This window comes from Cryptomeria japonica, chromosome 10, assembly GCF_030272615.1.
Source record: "Cryptomeria japonica chromosome 10, Sugi_1.0, whole genome shotgun sequence".
Taxonomy (NCBI): Eukaryota; Viridiplantae; Streptophyta; class Pinopsida; order Cupressales; family Cupressaceae; genus Cryptomeria; species Cryptomeria japonica.
In genome coordinates, this window is record NC_081414.1 from 885,852,510 (window position 1) to 885,871,739 (window position 19,230).

Consider the following 19,230-nt stretch of genomic DNA (forward strand, 5'->3'; position numbering starts at 1 on the left):
GAAGGCAGGGAACATGCTAGAGGAAGAACATCCAACACAGCAGATGGAGCTATCACAAGATCCAAACAAGGGCTATGTTCATGTCCCAAGCCACGTTGTTCTTGTCTAGGAGCTAGGATAAGTTCTTTAGAAAATTCATTAGATAAATGGTTATCAACATCAACAAGTTCATATTCACTATCAGAAGCAAGAGGAGTAACATTTTCATCATGAATAACATTTTCATCAAGATCATCATCAAGATTTATAAAAATAGGATCTTTAACTCACACAGGATCAAGACCATCATGCATCTTATGTTTAGGAGATTTTGGCTCAATTCTCGGCTGAGGAGAAAATGGAATAATGCTTGTTGAAGGTGTCTTTGGAGATTGCAAAGTTTGAGAAGCAGCTGCTTGAGCTCTAAGACGACGCTTTCGTCGACGTTCACGTGCAGAACGATTTCATCTAGTCTTAGTAGGAAGTGGAGAAGATTGAGGAAGAGGAATGTTCTCATCCTTATCACTTGGGTGTTTAGGTTGTGGTCTCTTAGCCTGGATAATAGGAGAAGAAGAAGGTCTCTTCTCTCTATAGAAGGAAGGAGGAGGAACTGCTCCATATAAAGGAGGAATTTTTGGTTTAGGAAGAAGACCAAGTCCATCATGATGAGGAGGTATAGGTCTACTTTTAGAAGGTTTATTAGGCATAGACATAGTCACATCCATAGGGATGGGTTGGGAATCTTCTTGAGGAAAGACATTAGTTTTATCTTTCAAAGGAAGAACTTCCTTCTCAAGAATGATAGGAACATCAAGTTTGGGTGTTCTAGGTTCACTTAAAGATAGGATCATATCTGTTTTCCACTTTTGATAAGATTTGAAAAGATGATCACTTTGCGGAGGAAGAGATTGGAATTGTTTAGGCCAAAAGTAATCAATAGGAACACTAGAAGTTCTTTCAGCTAGTTTAAAGAGACTATGATTGACAGTAACAACTTCACCATTATGGGGAAATTTTAAACACTTATGAATAGGAGAAGCAATAGCTCTCATGGAAGATAGCCAAGGATAGCCAAGCTTCACACGAAATTGTTCGGATGAAGGAATAATAGCAAAGTTTACATCAAGGGATTTGTTATGGACCTCAATAGGCAATGTAATAGAACCAATTGTAGGAGAAGAAAATGCATCAAATAGTTTCACAATCACATCTATTTTGTCATAGATCACTTGATTCAATTGCAAAGTAAAAAGAAATTCTTCAGTAATAACATTAACCATGCACGAAGGATCAATAAGCACTCCACGGCAAGGTGTATTCTTAACTTTTGCAACTATGTATAAAGGACCATCAGGTGCTCTAATGGTTTCACTGGAATCAAATGTGATGGAAGGTTCTTTAGGGTTTTCTTGCTGCTCTACAAAGTTAATCACATTCGAAGTCATAGACACAAGACCATCAGATGAGAGAGAGGAATCATTAGCCTCAATCGCATTAGAGGTATGAGAAGGTAATGGATCAGTAAAAATCTGAAGATTTTGGTTAGGAGGAGCTACAGATGTGTTGCCTTTATCATTCACTCCAGAAATAGAAATAGTATTATTATCAATCAAATCTTGAATTTTACCCTTTAAAGAAAAACATTTTTCAGTATCATGCCCAGGCTGACGATGAAATTGACAAAAAGATTTGTTATCAAAATAAGGTGAAGTAATCTTTGCAGGATCAATTTGCCTTATAGGAGGAAGAGTAAGCACATTTTGTTCCAATAACTTATTCATAATACTATGCAATGATTCATTCAAAGGAGTATACTTTCTTTCTTTCTTGAAAAATTTAGAAATAGGAGGCACACCTGATGCTGCATTCACATTGTTGTTGATGATGTTTTCATTGAATTTGATGGAATCTCTGTTCGGTTTAAACTTCCCAAATGGTTGTTGACTGCTATCACCCTTATCACTCGGAGCCATAGGATGTGATTGTTCCATTTGACTCACAGTCAGTTGATAATTGTGAAGAGTTGCACACAACTGTTGGAAAGAAGTAAACTCAGAAAACAGAAGTTTGTCTCGAATATCTTTTTGTAAATTAGAAATAAAGATTCTTTGAATATCATTGTCAGGCACTGGACAAGAAATTTGAGCATACAAATGCTTATATCTACCAATGAAATCAGTCACTTTTTCTTTAACACCTTGCTTACAATGCATTAAATCAATCAAAGTAACTTTAGGACTTATATTGTTTTGAAATTGTTGAATGAAAGCATTTGCAAGTTGTTCGAAAGAAGTAATAGAATAAGAAGGCCACGAGCAATACCATTGTAGGGCTTTGTCTCTTAATGTTCTAGTAAACAGTTTTGCAAGCAACCTTTGGTCATAAGCAAAATCGGTACATATTGTTGAAAAAGTCTTAACATGTGTTAGAGGATCTCCTTTACCATTATAAAGCTCCAAATGTGGGATTTCAACATGTTTAGGAGGGATAGCTCGAACAATATCAAGAGAAAGTGGGCTCGCAACATCAAATGTGGGCACACTAAACTTAGATTGATTCATAGAGGCAATTTGTTGCTGTAAAGAAGAGACAGTTTGTGCAAGATTGTTAATGGTCGCTTCAGTCGAAGAATTCATATTAGATGTGTTAGATTGAGATGGAGGTGTTATGTTATTGAAAGAAGGTAAAGAGTAAGGTGGTGGGACTCTATGATAATTAGTCATAGGAGATGATTGGACAGGAGGAACACTACAAGGAGGAATGGAATGGTTGAATGAATTGCCCCCTTGCGTCATATTCATTTGCGGAGATGTAATAGGAACACTCATTGAAGGGATGAATGAAGAAGTCGGATTGAATGAAGGAAGAGGGTTAATTGAAGAAGAGGGATTGCCCCCATGACTGGTGATCATAGGGGGAATGTCTTGTATAGAAGTAGCCATTATGTTTGATGTAAAGGTAAGTATGCTAGCAATAGAAGTTGTCAAGGGAATAGAATGATTGACTTGAGTAGGAGGTTGTGTATAACCTAAAGATTCGGCACAACTTTTCATAGGCATCACATTCGAATCCACAATGTGTGCAATACCACACAAAATATCAATTCCATTCTTATCACTTTGAAGCATATGTTTTAGACCCTCAATTAAAGGAAGAGCTTGACTATCGGGATATTCATGAGACATCCATTGGTGAAAATCATCAAATTGATTATCCAATTTCAAAAGTTGTTCTACAGAAACCTCATGGAGAGCTTCTTCATCATTAGGAGGATTAGAGGAATTACCCATGTCCTCGTTAAAAAGGCTATTCAAATTAGGTTCCATCTCCTCGGTAGTTAAACCTAGGAAAGACTTAATTCTACGGCTTCGTCTAACGGGAACAGTGTAAGTAGGGCTTATTGTTGTAAAACTCATGCACTAGAAAGAGAGAGAAGATTTTGAATTTAGAGGTAGCAATTTTCAGTAAAATCAGCCAATCTTCTAGATTTAAGCTGTTAAATGCAATCACGACAGTCTCCCGAAATTTCGAAAAAAATGTCCGGGACCGTGGCGCTCGGAGTGCACACGGTCCTTGCAACTTTTTTCAAAATTTGCAGGGATGAAAGTTATGATGATTTTAGAGCTAATCTGAAAAAATTGAGTGATTTTACGATCTGTAGATAGGCCAAATTAAAGTTGCAATCTCAAAATTGAACCCTACCCAGATTGTCGAAAAATGCAAAATTTGAATTTTGAAAAAGAGAGGGAAACTGAAATTTTGAATTTTATGATTTTAGAGGGAATGTCAAAAGCAATGCAAGTTTTGAAATTTAAAAATTGACTCAATTTCACGCAAAATTCAATTTTGAAAGCAAAAATCAAAGTTGTTGTAATTAAGCACTTAATTTCAAAAGTCACAAATTGCAAGAATTTGAATAAAGCACTGGAATTTCGAATGAATGCAAACACACTTTTCAGATTTAGGACAGTAAGAACACAATTTTGACACAAAATTTCAATTTCGATGATTTTTGAATGATTAGAAGCCCTAAACCAAGCAATCACAAGACCAACTTTGACTGTAATTTTGAAAGTGTTATAATTGATAAAATCAGCCAAAATTCTGGATTTTAGTAGGAAAATACAGTAAGATCTTGCTCTTGAAATTTTGAAAAAAATGTCAGGGACGATGGCGCTCGGAGTGCACACGGTCCTCGCAACTTTTTTCCAAATTTTCAAGGATGAAAGATATTGTGATTTTATTACGGAATCTAAAGTTACAGCTGATTTGGAGATGTTTTGATCAGTGAAATTGTCGGACAAAGGTTGAATCAAGAGGGTTTCAAAAATTAGGGTTTTGACACTTAACCACTTAATTTTCAAAACTAAAGCACAAATATGAATTGATAATTTGTAATAGAAGGGAAGATCTGAAATAAGCATTAACAATTAAATATTTCACAAGTTCAATTACTAAAAAGAAATTTTAGGGTTTTTATGCAATTAACCTCTAAAATTTTGCAAAAGATCAAACATGGAGATGTAATCAAGGAATCAATTTTCAGATCTAATCATGAATAATCAGAAAGGATGTTCACATCGGGTTCACCAAAATGTAAAGCGAAAAATCGCGATCGAACCCTAGTTGCTCTCCCCTCTTCCAACTCCAAGGAGAGAGAAGGGAGGTTACTAGGGTTGATGGTTTTCACTTAGGGGAGAGACTTTACATTCAAAAGAGGGGTTGAAACCCACAAGATCCAATCCCACACAATGCAAGATTGGATGATAAATGTGTTTCAAGGGTTAAGAAAGCAAGGCTACCCTCTTTTGTAAAGAATGTTGATAGAAGAATTAAGCTAGGAATGCATAGAAAGTGACAAAGATTCGCTTATAAACTGAGATAGGGATATAGGATGAAGCTGTGGACCTAGAATTAGCTGTAAAATGTCGATACGGCGCTGTCCTACAAATTTGAGCAAAAGTTGTTAGGACGATGGCGCCCGACGCCACGGTCCTCCGAAAAATCCGTGAAACGAAGGGGGATCTGTTCGTCTCTGCACAAGGATTCGAGATCTTCAATTTCAGCCGCGTACCTGCAACCTACACACAGAAAAGCGAAGACGATTGGGGGGTTAGGGATTAGGGGTTTGCCTTTAGGTCAAACCCCAGTTTTGGAATTAACCAAGAAATGAGAAATGCTGTAAATGTAAATGTCTGTAATGTAAAACAAGTACTAATACCTTGTTGTAAGGATGTTTGTATCCTTATGTGCGAAGGTATTGATGTTGTTGTTTGTTGTATGTTGTAGCATGTAGTAAGTGATCTCCTCTTTAATGGTTGAATCCTTGTCTTGAATGCAACACTTAGCCTTGAATGGAGACTTGAAATGATCAATTACTTGAAGGAATGCTTGAATGCTTGAATGCTTGAATGCTTGAATGTTTGAATATCGCTTTCGCCTTTTTTCCATCCATCCAAATGAGAGAGGAAAATGTCATTTATATACTTGCCAATTAGGGTTAATAGACTGATTTTCCCGACCTTAGGCCAACCAGAAAAGGTTATTTTCCAAATTGCAAACATAAAGACCCGAAGTCCCAAAAGAGACCGGGCCCAAAATAGGGCCAGGGACCAGGGCGCTGGGCGCCATGGTCCTGGGGGACTAGGGCGCTGGGCGCCATGGTCCTGGGGGACTAGGGCGCTGGGCGTCCTAGTCCTGAAGGACCAGGGCGCTGGGCGCTCTGGTCCCACCTCCCTGGACAGCAGGGTGCAAAGGAGGTTCAGGCCAGGGTGCTAGAAAATACAGTTTTTGGTGTCGTAGACAAGTTTCGGGGTCTCCATTCAGGTTGCGTGTTGCGTCGCCATCGTGAAGACCGAAATCCAGTCAAAATTGCAAGTGTCACAATTTTAGGACGCTACACTACCATTAAATTTATGTGCATTGGGTTGTCTTACCAGTGATTTCTGATTTTGGTTGACCTTATGACCAGATGTGTCATCCTGATTTGCAATACCAGAGCTTGACTAGATGTGTCATCCTGATTTGTAGTACTAGAGATTTCTCCATGCTTGAATCCAAGACCTCTAGTGTCTCTAGTGTCCCTTTGATTCTTCAATAATTCATAAAGCTTCACAAAACTATCCTTGAACTTATCTTTGTCTTCATTTGCCACATCTAGATCACCTCTTAGGACTGTCACCATTCTTTCCAACTCTTGCTCATTGTTCTTTGATTGCACCAATTCAATTCTCAATATATCATTCTCATGCAACAACCCAATGTATTCCTTAGATCTGTCTTTCAGAGATATAGCAAGATTTTCTTCATTCTTCTTCTAGTCTTCAATATCCTAACTCAACCTCTGACATAATTCCTTTAAAGCATCCTTCTGCCCATCATCCTAATTTTGTAATTGATCACAAAGTTCTTTCCTTTTAGCTTGTGCAGATGACAACCTCTCCTATAGAGTAAAAGAGAATTCCTTTGTACATCTTAGCTCATCTTGCAACTTCATATTCCTCAACCTTTTAGCATCATAGTCTTCAAGTGCTACTTGAAGTTCCTTACTTAAACCTATCTTCATAGATTCCAGATACATGATCTTCCTCAAGCCGTTAGACTTACTCCAAGGCACTAGGCTCTGATACCAATTTTTGGGATCTAAGAGCATTAAGAGGGGAGCTGAATCAGTGTTTTGCCGTAATGATGAATTTTAACCTTATTAACACAACAACTCAACAATCGGTAAACATAAAAGCATATAACAATAAGTAAAAATGCAACCACAAAGATGAACACCATAACACCACATATTTATACATGGAAAACCTCAATGAGGAAAAAACACGGTTGGATTCGAGACCCACAATATCTATCCTCTGATTAGATGAATAAATATTACAATAAGGGGCCTGCACATGTAAGAAGGCCAACAAACTAGAGCGCACTTCTCATCCCAAAAGGAGTCTAAATGACTATAGAAAACATAGGACTACAATATAGAATGAAGATTGAACTGCAATAATAACATCTCCTATGCCTGAGTACAGTTCCTGTTAAGCTCAATACCAGAGGTCTCAAACCTCTTACACAAACCCAATTCAATCACCTATGATCGACCAAAACCTCTACATATGATTACAACTTTATTGACACACAAATAATCTCATAACCCACATACCATGATTTAGAAAGAGATCTTACACCATATTTATACCAACCTGGGACCTAAACAATTAGGTCGACCACCTAAAAGATAACACAATAAATCTGTTACATAATCCCAGAAACCAATGATAAACCAAGTCGGCCTAAGAATAAAACAATATAAACCAATCAAAAAATTCAACTGGTAACACATCGGGAGCATCAACCAACACGTTACATAAATTGCTCCATAACATAACAGAATAAGACTAGACCTAAAATGGGTCGCCATAAGCCAAATAAAACACCACCGATCAACTAGAACATGAACATGATAACCAACAACATCCTGATAACCTTCTAGAAGCCACACCAACACCACTTATTGGATTCATCGAAAGATCTTCTTCAAAGCCTTGTCGGTAAAACCCTTACCGGTAACCACAAGGCTCACTAGAACAAATGATAGCTTTCTGATCATCAAATCTCAAACCAATTGAATGTGATATGAACGAGGAACACATAAATAACCAATCCGAACCAATTCCAAAAGCCATAATATACTGAAGAAGATCTCTAGATCAACATCATAACCCAACCACTCTACCGAAACTCGGTAGATAGAAAAACAACTAGTGTTGACATCGATGACAAACATCAATGCAACACATAATCAATTTCTCCGAATTTCCAACAAGATATCCTCCTACCTCTATTACCTCCAACCTTTGATAAGATATTCTCTACTCTTTAAAGCACAAATCTTTCATCAGTTTTAGCATCATGAGGTGAGTCATCATAATCAAATGGATCATTTGTATCTATTACAAAACCACAAAATTGAGTTTCACCTTTAGTGGTAGCAAGAGTTTTATTTTTCTTCAAATTCCCAATGATGAGATCTTTGGTTCATTGAATACAATTCATCTAAACATGTCCCATTTTCTAACAATAATAGCATGTGAATTCTTTCCTTGTTGAAATGTTAGACTTCATCTTACCAATAAAAGAACTTTCCTCAACAATTAAATGACTTTTGTTTACTCTACTCTCTTCATCAATCAAAGAAGAAATCACAATTTTTAAACTGGGATTAATTTTGTTCAAAGTGAAAACAATATGATCAAAATTTGGAGGCATACTACCAAGTAAGATTGCCTTGGCATCGTAATCATTGACTTTGAATTTTACACCTATAAGTTGATTAAGGAGACAATAGAATGTACTTATGTGTTGAACAATAGTATGTCCCTCTTTCATCTTCATCTTGAACAATTTTTGTTTTATATGTTGGCAATTGACACTAAATTGGTTGGTTTCACTATGTTGTCAGTGATGGATACATGGTATTTTATTTCGACTTCATATTTTGGTTTAGTTGTGTACCAACAAGCACTTCACAAACTGTACACATACACCGACATTGGTAGGATAGAAGGATTTCTTTGGTTACCGACAATGCAAGCCAACATGGTTTAGAATATGGTTATCGGTATTGGAGGTCGACATCTCTTGGATCTGACATTGGCAATTGTTTTTGTTATTAATGTATTTATGTTATCTAACCGACATGCAATTTGATATTGTAATAATCTTTGTAAACCGACATAAGACATGATAAGTTGTATAGGGTATATAGCTTAGTTGGATTAGATCATTTTCATATAGATATGGTGATGGATATGTGGATGTGATATGATACGAAATATATCAGAGAAATCATGTATTTGAGGATATTTATGTAAGGGTTATTCTGGCAAAGGGTTTAGGGTTTTAGACTGGAACATATAAAGCTTAAACCAAAACTGTATTCTGGCATAGAAGATGCTACCTTTTGTAGCTCAACACTTCTCCAGATTGTAGTCTAGATTTATATGTAGTCAATGAGGCTCCTTTTGTGATTGAGCAATGTGATATAGGCTGTAAGCCTTCCTACAAGTGGAGGCCCCTTATATTTTGTAATATCTATTCATATGGCCAGTGGATTGATATTGTGGGTCATAAATCCCACCATGGTTTTTCCTCTTTGAGGTTTTCTACATATAATTATTTGTGTTATGATTCTCATTTATGTGAATAGTGTCAAATTTCTAAGTTAGGAGAACATAGTTATGAGAAATGAAATGCAAGCTATAACTATTATCAGAATGTTTAAAGAGATTGAGGACCAAAATAAAAAGGAAAAAAATCTTGTTGTATCCCTGAAGAACAAATTTGAAGAATGTGGTAGGTTGGTTCATGAGAATGATATGTTGAAAACTAATTTAGTACAATCCCAGAGTAATGAACAAGAGCTTGAGAGACAAATGATAATTTTGAGAGAAGATCTAACTACTGCAAGTGAGTATAAAGAAAAAATCAAGATTAGTTCAGCACAACTAGATGAGTTGTTGAAGAGACAAAGGTAGATTGGAGATTCCAATGGACTTGGATTTGAGCAAGGACAAAGTTCTGGCACTACTAATGAAGATCAAAACCATAAGGCATTGATAAGGAAATTTAATGCTTATAAATTTAATGGTAGATGTTTTGTCTGCAATAGATTTGGTCACATGGCTAGGCAATGTAGAAATAGAGCAAATTAGAACCCCGATTATGCTCTCGGTAAATGTTTTAAATGTAATAAGTATGGTCATAACATAGAAGATTGAAGAATGAATGTTAAATGCTATGTATGTAGAAAATTTGGACATATGGCTAATCAGTGTAGGGCAAGAAATTATACTGGTTTTAGCAAAGCAATTCAAAAGAACAATGTTACATGTTATGCATGCAATAAGGTTGGATATATTGCTAAATTCTATAGAAATAGAAATCCACCAATTGGCAATGAAGGATAAAATAAGAAAGAAAAAGAAAAAGTTAGTGAAATTCGGCAAGATCATATTCAGAGATGGGTCAGGAAGACTGAAAAACAATCAACAGATTGGAATGCATCGGTTACTTATCCAACAGAGGATTTTTCTCCTGCACCAGTAGGTAGCTCATCTGGTAACTAAGGCAGATGCCTTAGGGGTAGAAAAATTCATGAAGATGCTACATATACCTCAAGAAGAGGTTTTGGAAGATGTTTTAGACATTGGAGATGATTATTCAGCATGGAGGTGTTAACTTTGAGATTCGATATCTTTCACTAGCAGTCATTGATGTCAATGGAATATTAGGGTTTTTCTTGGAGGATAAAATGTTGAATTCACTTCATTATTGATCACCTTGCATTCAGAACAATTTCAGTGTGATTAAGAGTGATTCAGTGTGATCAGATGAACAATTTCACCAATGACTGGAAGAATTTGTTAAGGGTTTTCATCAAAAGCGATCATCAGGTATTTATCTTTAAATATGGAAGCAAGATCATCATCTATTCCAATCTTTGTTGCAAATCTATCTGTTGTAGAAGTCAAGGACCATCCCAAGCCAATTTTCAAGAGATATCCACATGTGGCTACCCTAGAAGATTTGGTTGGAGCATGTTTGTGTGTTCCAGAGGGAGTTGTTTATGTCGAAGATGTTAGGACATACATACATTGTCACATTGAGGACTTGGGGACATCTAAAATAAAGGGCATGTACATGAGCTAACTGATCAGAGATTATGGAAAGATCAAACCGACATACAAACACATTGAAGACTTAGACATCCCAAAATTAGAAGATGAAATAATTAGGTATGTTTTGAGCAGAGTACATGGAGAATTTATCTAGTTGGATAGACCTTACAAGATCACCAAGGAATCCATCAGAGCAATTACTAGTTTTCCACAGGTTGGGCAACGTCTAGACAAGAAGGCTTCGAATGATTATGTGAATAAAATCACTGGCGCAACATCTGACAAGAGATCTATGAGAATAAGCACTATTACTGACATAGACATCAGATTTGGTAGCATGATCATTGGGTATAAGGTAACTCAGTCAAACCAACTGAGTTTTGTTTCCAGTTCCTACATTTTTCACAGCAAATAAGATGATGAGAGAAAATGAGAAATTGGATCTATGCGGTTGGATGTTAGATGAACTGTAAATAAACCTAGAAAAGATTAAAGGTGAAAAAAAAGGAACTTTCTGGTATGGTAGCTTAATTGTCTTCTTAATGTTATTTTTTATGAATGACACTCCCAATTTTGGGAAGAGTTAATGGGCATTTGATATCCTGGTAGGGAGACAATTGAAATAGTCAATTGCTACTTTAGTAAGTCAGAGAGATGATAAAGTATGGGGATATTTTAAGGGATTCCAAAAGATAATGAAGTCTAGGGAAAGGGTTCCTAAGCATATTGTTGAAAAATATTCAAATAACATATGCTTCATGGTGAAGAAAGATGAAACACTTATGGAAGTAGTTAAGACCTGGAAGATTTGGATTGAGGAAATGGGCCATGAAGTTGATGCACAAATCCTTGATGCCTATGCAAAAATGTTGATTGATGCACCTGTTGATGAGGCAAAGAAGCCCTGTGGTACTGCAAAATAGAAAAAATAAGAGGTTGAAATAGAGCTCAACTGGAAAAAAAGAGAAAAGAAGGAAGGAAAGGCTAGCAAGTTTGTAGATAAGGTTTCATAGGTCATCAAAGGATTAATTGATGTTGTCTCAGAGAAAGGTAGGAAGAGAAAGAATATATAAGTACACATTGAGCCTGTTACACTAGAGTCTGAATCTGAGGATGACACACCTTTGGCTTTCAAGAGGGTTGTAAGGAAGAAAATAGAAGAAACAAAGGTAGAAGCTAAAAAGCAATTGGTTAGGAAGGTTACATTCAAAATATCGACACAAAATCAAGCACCAAAAGTAACCACTTCAGCTCCATCCGGTACTGCAAGAAGGAAGAAGAAGAAGAATGACATTGATGCGGCTATTCAATCTAGTAATGTGACTATCATACCACCAAAAACTTGTGTAGAGTTAGTAGATGAAATCACCACGGATATCTAAGAAGAAGAAGATTGATGAAAAGTTGAAACTAATAGATAATTCTTTGAAACAACATACAAATATTTATAGGGTATGTTGTAATACATATATACTTACAGTTAATATGGATAAAAAGATTAAAGAATTTAAGGAGAAAATTGCAAGTATAGCTAATTCGTTTGATGAATTGACTTCATTGACTACATCCATTGATGGTCAAATTTTGATTTTGGAAGCCCAAATTTCTATTCTTGAGAAGGAAAAAGATAAAATCATAAGAAGAGTCAGAAGTCTGAAAGGTTTGGTGAGTCCCTAGTTGGATTCACTTAGTGTACATAAGAAGGAATGTATGGATATGGTTGGAAAGCCCACATTGGCAGAGATAAGGGAGAAAGAGTTATTTGCACATATATTAAATGGACTTGTATCTATTTCCAACACTTTTAAAACTGGTTGGGATACTTATCTTGATCTATTGGAGAAGGCTTATCTGGAAATTTTGAAATTTGTTAAGCTCCGGTAAGATATTTTTGGGATACTCATTGTACAGTTTTGGATCTTTGACATTTTTTATTTTTGATGGCATTCGAATCAAAAAGGGAGTGATATAGATGTGAAAAGAAAAGAGGAGTTGTATACATTAGGGGGAGACATGGAGCATGGAGTATTTTGCATTGATGAATATTCATCTCAAGGGGAGCAGGCAGGATGAAATCGATAGATGAAACCTTGACCATTGTTCACATGAGGGTTGCCATCAATGCCAAAGGGGGAGATTGTTGGAAATTGACACTCAATTGGTTGGTTTCACTATGTTGTCATTGATGACAACATGGTATTTTGTTCCGGCTTCATATTTTGGTTCAGTTGTGTACCAACAAGCACTTCATAGACACTACATGGCATCGACACCGACAAGATAGAAGGATTTCTTTGGTTACCGGTAATGCAGGTTGACATGGTTTAGAATATAGTTATCAGTATTGGAGGTCAACATCTCTTGGACCCAGCATCGACAATTGTTTTTGTTATTCATGTATTTTTGTTATCTGAATGACATATAATTTGATATTGTAATAATCTTTGTAAGCCGACATAAGGCATGATAAGTTGTATAGGGTATATAGGTCAGTTGGAGTAGATCATTTGATATAGATATGGTGACGGATATGATGTAAAATATATCAGAGAGATCATGTATGTGAGGGTATTTATGTAAGGGTTATTTCGGCAAAGAGTTTAGGGTTTTAGACTGGAACAAACAGATCTTAAACCGAAACTGTATTCTACCATAGAAGATTCTATCTTTCGCAGTTTAACACTTCTCCTGATTGTAGTTTGGATTTATATGTAGTCAGTGAGACTCCTTTTGTGACTGAGCAGTGTGCTCATTGACTTTCTATGCCTTATCTTCAAATGCTACCCTCAAGACAAAAACAAAAAAAAAAAAACCCTCTCAACATTCTATTCTAACTGATGCTCTGCAAAAAGGATTAGAAAATCTGTTTGATGGCAACACACACAAGAGCACAAGAAACAAACGTTAGTGTTAGCAACAAAAGATTATCCTAAACAGGCATATCAAGAGAGATATTAAGCATGAAATAGAAAGCATATAAACATAGAATAAAATAGCTAATCAAGATGCTCATAGTTGCTCCTCCCTTGTTCCTCTCCTCTCCAAATCCCAAATGAGTGTAGCTCTTAGCTTTTAGCACTAGCCATGGATGCCATATGGAGATTCAAGATGGTTGAATATGATAAGCAAATACTATGCAAGAGTAGATAGTGATGCTATGAAAAAGCTCTATGCTAATGCCAGTATAACAACAATACTCTAAATGTTTCTTTTTTTTTTTGCTTGAGGAGAAGGGTTCTATTTATAGAAGAAATGGGGAAATGAAGGGTTAAGATTGAATGGTTTAATCAAGGGCCAAGTTTGAAAGTTGGGGATCCATGTGCACAATTGGCACCAATAAAATAGTGACAAGTGTCAACATAGGATTGGGTTGAGAGAAGAGGTTGGAGGCATTAAAGGCCTGAGAAGGCCTCATGGTTATCTAGAGGCTAAGGGTTAAGCCTAAATTAGGATTACCCACTGGATTAAGAATTAATCCAAGGATAAACCTTTGTGCAAATGTTTAAGAGATAATCATGGTCAAAGCATTAATGGCCTGATGAGACCTTTGGGTTGGGTAGAGGTTGAGTCAAAACAAATGTTTTAACCATGTGGGAGGGTTTGAGGTAACCATTAATGGTTATTGGAGACTTTGGGGATTAAGTGGTTGAAGGTTGAAAGCCTTTAATGGTTATCAAAGACTTTGAGGGTTTGAGAAGTGACTTCCCTTTTGCTTAGGAATGTGACAAAGTTTAGAGAAGGGGTTAGGTTATTTAGAAGTGATTAGAAAATTCTAGAAGGGGTTTAGGCATGCAAGTGGATTTTGTAGGAAAATGCAAGTGGGAGAAATTTTGGTATTTTCAATTAAAATAAAATCATTTATTTCAATTAAATGGTGTAATTTGCATTTGGATAAATATTCAAATAAATATTAATTTATTTAAATGAGAAAAATGAAGATAAAGCATTAAAATGCTTGAAGACTTTGAGGGAAACCATTAAAGGCTTGAAGACTTTAAGGAAAACCATTAAAGTCTTAAGAAGACTATAGAAGGAAGCCATCAAGTTTGAAGACTTTAAAGCCATCAAGTTTGAATACTTTAAGGGAAACCATTAAAGGCTTAAGAAGACTATAGAAGGAAGCCATCAAGTTTGAAGACTTTAAAGCCATCAAGTTTGAATATTTTAAGGGAAACCATTAAAGGTTTCAAGTGGGTGAGGATAAATAGGATTTTAAATAAATAATTTATTTAAAATAGTTGTGCAACTTGCTTTTGTAGGAAAATACAAGTGGGTGGAGGATAAAGGTGATTTAAATAAATTATTTATTTAAAATAATTGTGCAACTTGCATTTGTAGGAAAATGCAAGTGGGTAGAGGATAAAGGCGATTTAAATAAATGTTAATTTATTTAAATGTGAGAGGTGGGATTTTGGGGGATTTAAATAAATATTAATTTATTTAAATGTGAGAGAATATTTAATTAAATAAATATGATTTATTTATTTAATTAATGGTCTGAATTTGGTTAAGTGAATTAAATCAAATAAATTGAATAATTTATTTAATTAATAGGAGAAGAGGGTTAAGATGAATTAATTAAATATTAATTTAATTAATTATTAATTGATGGTTAAATAATCAAATAAATACTAAGTATTCATTTAATTAAGTGGACAGATTTATGTGACTACACTAACCTCTTGTGCACATAAATCATATCATTCCATTCTAACCTTTTGTGCACATAAATCATATCATTGATACACATAAGATGGTAGGTAGTCAACACCAAATGTAACTAACTTTAGAGGAAAAAGGAAAAAGAAAAAGAAAAAAACGATGCAATTTTCTACGCTAGTAATTCTATCCACACAATGTACATCGCTCTTCGTTTCATGCAGGTATGTAGGTCTTAGTATGTGCCCAGTATACTCAAAAGGATAGGGGTCCATCGATGTGAGGGGAACAAATGCTTTAGTTTTCTCGTTGAGAAGCAACTTTTATCTGCCTTCTCTTATGCTCATATCAACAATAGTGAACAATGACAAACATCCCATAGCTGTCTCTATTCAGGAAACTTCAACGTAGGAATAAAATGATATAACAATGTCATTCTTCTTCTTATCATGCCGCTTATGGAGATTCCATTTTTGCTTAAATGACAATGTGCCCCAAAACCAGGCCTGGAATTTGACAGTCACCCCTACCTGTCATATGAATTTTTGATGATGGTTTAGTCATTTTAATGCCTTTCATTTGACGTTTTAAGAAAAATATTAACTGTCAAAAAATATAAAAGTAGAAGATTGAAGCAATGAAAATCAATGTGCATCTTTCTTTGGAAGAAATGAAAATCATTATCTTAATGAGAAAATAATGATAAATTAGTAATATATGCAAAAATCTTAAATTTACTAAGTAAGTTTCTAAATTAATACTCTAATATATATTATATATTAACATTTAATGATAATCAATTAATAATTACTAATTTAGTAATAATAAACAATTAAATTTTAAAATTATATATATTATGACAAGTTTATATAACAATCTTATTAAATATATTTAAAAAATTAAATTGACTAAGTTTCTAAATTCATATATAAAAAAATAGAATATATTGTAAAAATTCATATTAAAATATTTTATCGATTATATTCTATCATTTCAATTATGACAACTTTCTAAATTCAAATGAAAAAATAGAAGTATTCTAAAAAAATCATATTAAAATATTATAAAATTAGAAACAACTATATCCTTCCATATTCTAAACCCTTCTATTTCAAAATATTCTAAATAGATTTGTATTTTTATAATAAACATTCTAAACTAATATATATATTACCTATTATATTTTTTTACGGTTTATTTATAATTTGAAGTGTCATCTATATGGTTCTAGAAAAAAATAGCATGTCAATGCATACGTTCTACTAATTTTTTAAGCTGTCAAATACAGTGCAAAAGTGAAAAAATGGCCATTTTGCCTGTCAAATTCCAGGCCTGCCCAAAACTATTGAACCCAGATAGAGGAACCAGTCAACATTGAGAAGATTTCCATGGTCGTGCTGCTTTGACCAAATGAGACAGGAACAAAGAAAGCTAAATCATGATTGTAGAATAGAAAGATTCATTAATTTATATGATATATCTTGATATCCTTATGTTGCTTTAACATTGGCTTTATACAACCATCACACTAACTTCCCATTCACTCACTATCAGAAACTAACTATTTATTTATTAAACTATTTAAACTATCTTAAAAAACTGATGTTATATGCCAACATCCTCCTCCCCTCTTCTATGTCATTTGAGATACTATTTTATGATTGTTTGATGGTTTAGAGCTGTTGGTTTCAAGGAAATGATTAGTTAAGAAATAATTCTATTTCATTGGAAGCATAAGAATTTCAATCTTCAGCAAGGTGATAATACATCTAGGGCTCTCCTAGCTTATATTCTTATTGATTATTAACTATCTTTATTTTTTTTATGAAAAAAGTTATCCTTTAGTTTTGGGAATTGATCCTAAACGAGTTTATTTTATTTCAAGGGGCTATCAATTAAAGCTATGAGATTTCCACAATCCATTTTGCATTTCTAGTGTATTTTTTTTCTGGATTCAATTGTGTGTATATTTTTCCATCCTTAAAGCTATGAGATTTCCACAATCCATTTTGCATTTCTAGTGTATTTTTTTTTTCTGGATTCGATTGTGTGTATATTTTTCCATCAATTGTTAAAAGCTAAAATGTATTTTCTTGGTGAAGAAAGGTTTGGAATAAATTTTCTTGAATCAAATGTAATTTTTTTAATTTGGCAATGACTTCCATCCTTTCTTTCTATGCCCCCTTTTTGCGGGTCTCTAAAAATAGTGATGAAAATGATATAATCAACCTATTATGTGTTTTAACTCTTTGATATAATTTTTGGCTTACTTGGGATATTCTCCTACTCATGTTTATTTTTTATTTGTGGTTTCAATCACTGTATTAGTATTTCTCCTTTGAAATATTTGGCTAGAGATTGATGATCAAATTTTATAGCGACATGAACATCTTAATTAATATGTTTGTTAGAAGGTTTTAAAATTACTCATAGAGACGTTGAAAGATAAGTGTTCTATTGAACAAGACCTTGTTTCCTATGATATTATTGTAGTCACATAAATCTATCCACTTAATTAAATGAATATTTAGTATTTATTTGATTATTTAACCACCAATTAATAATTAATTAAATTAATATTTAATTAATTCATCTTAACCCTCTTCTCCTATTAATTAAATAAATTATTCAATTTATTTGATTTAATTCACTTAACCAAATTCAGACCATTAATTAAATAAATAAATCATATTTGTTTAATTAAATCTTCTCACATTTAAATAAATTAATATTTATTTAAATCCCCCAAAATACCATCTCTCACATTTAAATAAATTAACATTTATTTAAATCACCTTTATCCTCCACCCACTTGCATTTTCCTACAAATGCAAGTTGTACAACTATTTTAAATAAATAAATTATTTATTTAAAATCCTATTTATCCTCACCCACTTGAAACCTTTAATGGGTTCCCTTAAAGTCTTCAAACTTAATGGCTTCCTTCTAGAGTTTTCTCAAGCCTTTAATGGTTTCCCTTAAAGTCTTCAAACTCAATGGCTTCTTTCTAGAGTCTTCTTAAGCCTTTAATGGTTTCCCTCAAAGTCTTCAAGCTCATTAAATAAGTATATTCTGAGGCAACTTCTATACATGTTGTAAAAAAATTCTCTGATATGATCTCTAGGATCACCCTTCCCTCGATATCTATCAAATTTGGGTGTTTCAAAATGTTGTGGGAAAGGCGACATGTATAATGTGTGATCAAATGGATAAGGATGTAAGTCCTACATTGTGTAGCTCTTTTTATCATTACCAATTTGCATGGTCGTCATTTGTTGTTGTAAATTTTGTATTTGTTGTGTCAGAATATCTATTTGTGTCAAAGGTATACCTTGTGTTTGTGTATGTCCCACAAAAGGATTCATGGTTTTAATGATTTATCTTCCTTTTTCTCATGTAAATAAATTAAGATTTATTTAAATAAAATCCAAAATTCACATTCACATTTAAATAAATTAATATTTATTTAAATATCTATCCAAATGCAAATTACACCATTTAATTGAAATAAATGATTTTATTTTAATTGAAAATCCCAAAAATCCTCCCACTTGCATTCTCCTACAAAATCCACTTGCATGCCTAAATCCCTTCTAGATTCTTTTAACTCCTTCTAATTAGCCTAATCCTATCCTAATCATTGTAACATTCCTAAATAAAAGGAAGTCACTTCTCAAAAACCTCCAAAGTCTTCAATAACCATTAAAGGCTTTATGTCTTCAAATGGTTAACCTCTAAAGTCTTCCAAACCATTAAAGGCTCTTACATAACCATTTATGGTTAACTCACCTTTTACCTTTGGTTAGAGACTTTCCTCTAACTTAACCATTCTTTTGACTCATGGGTCTCTTCAAAGCATTTATTTCTTTGACTAAGGTAACCACTTAATTCTTGCACATTCATTTATCCCTTG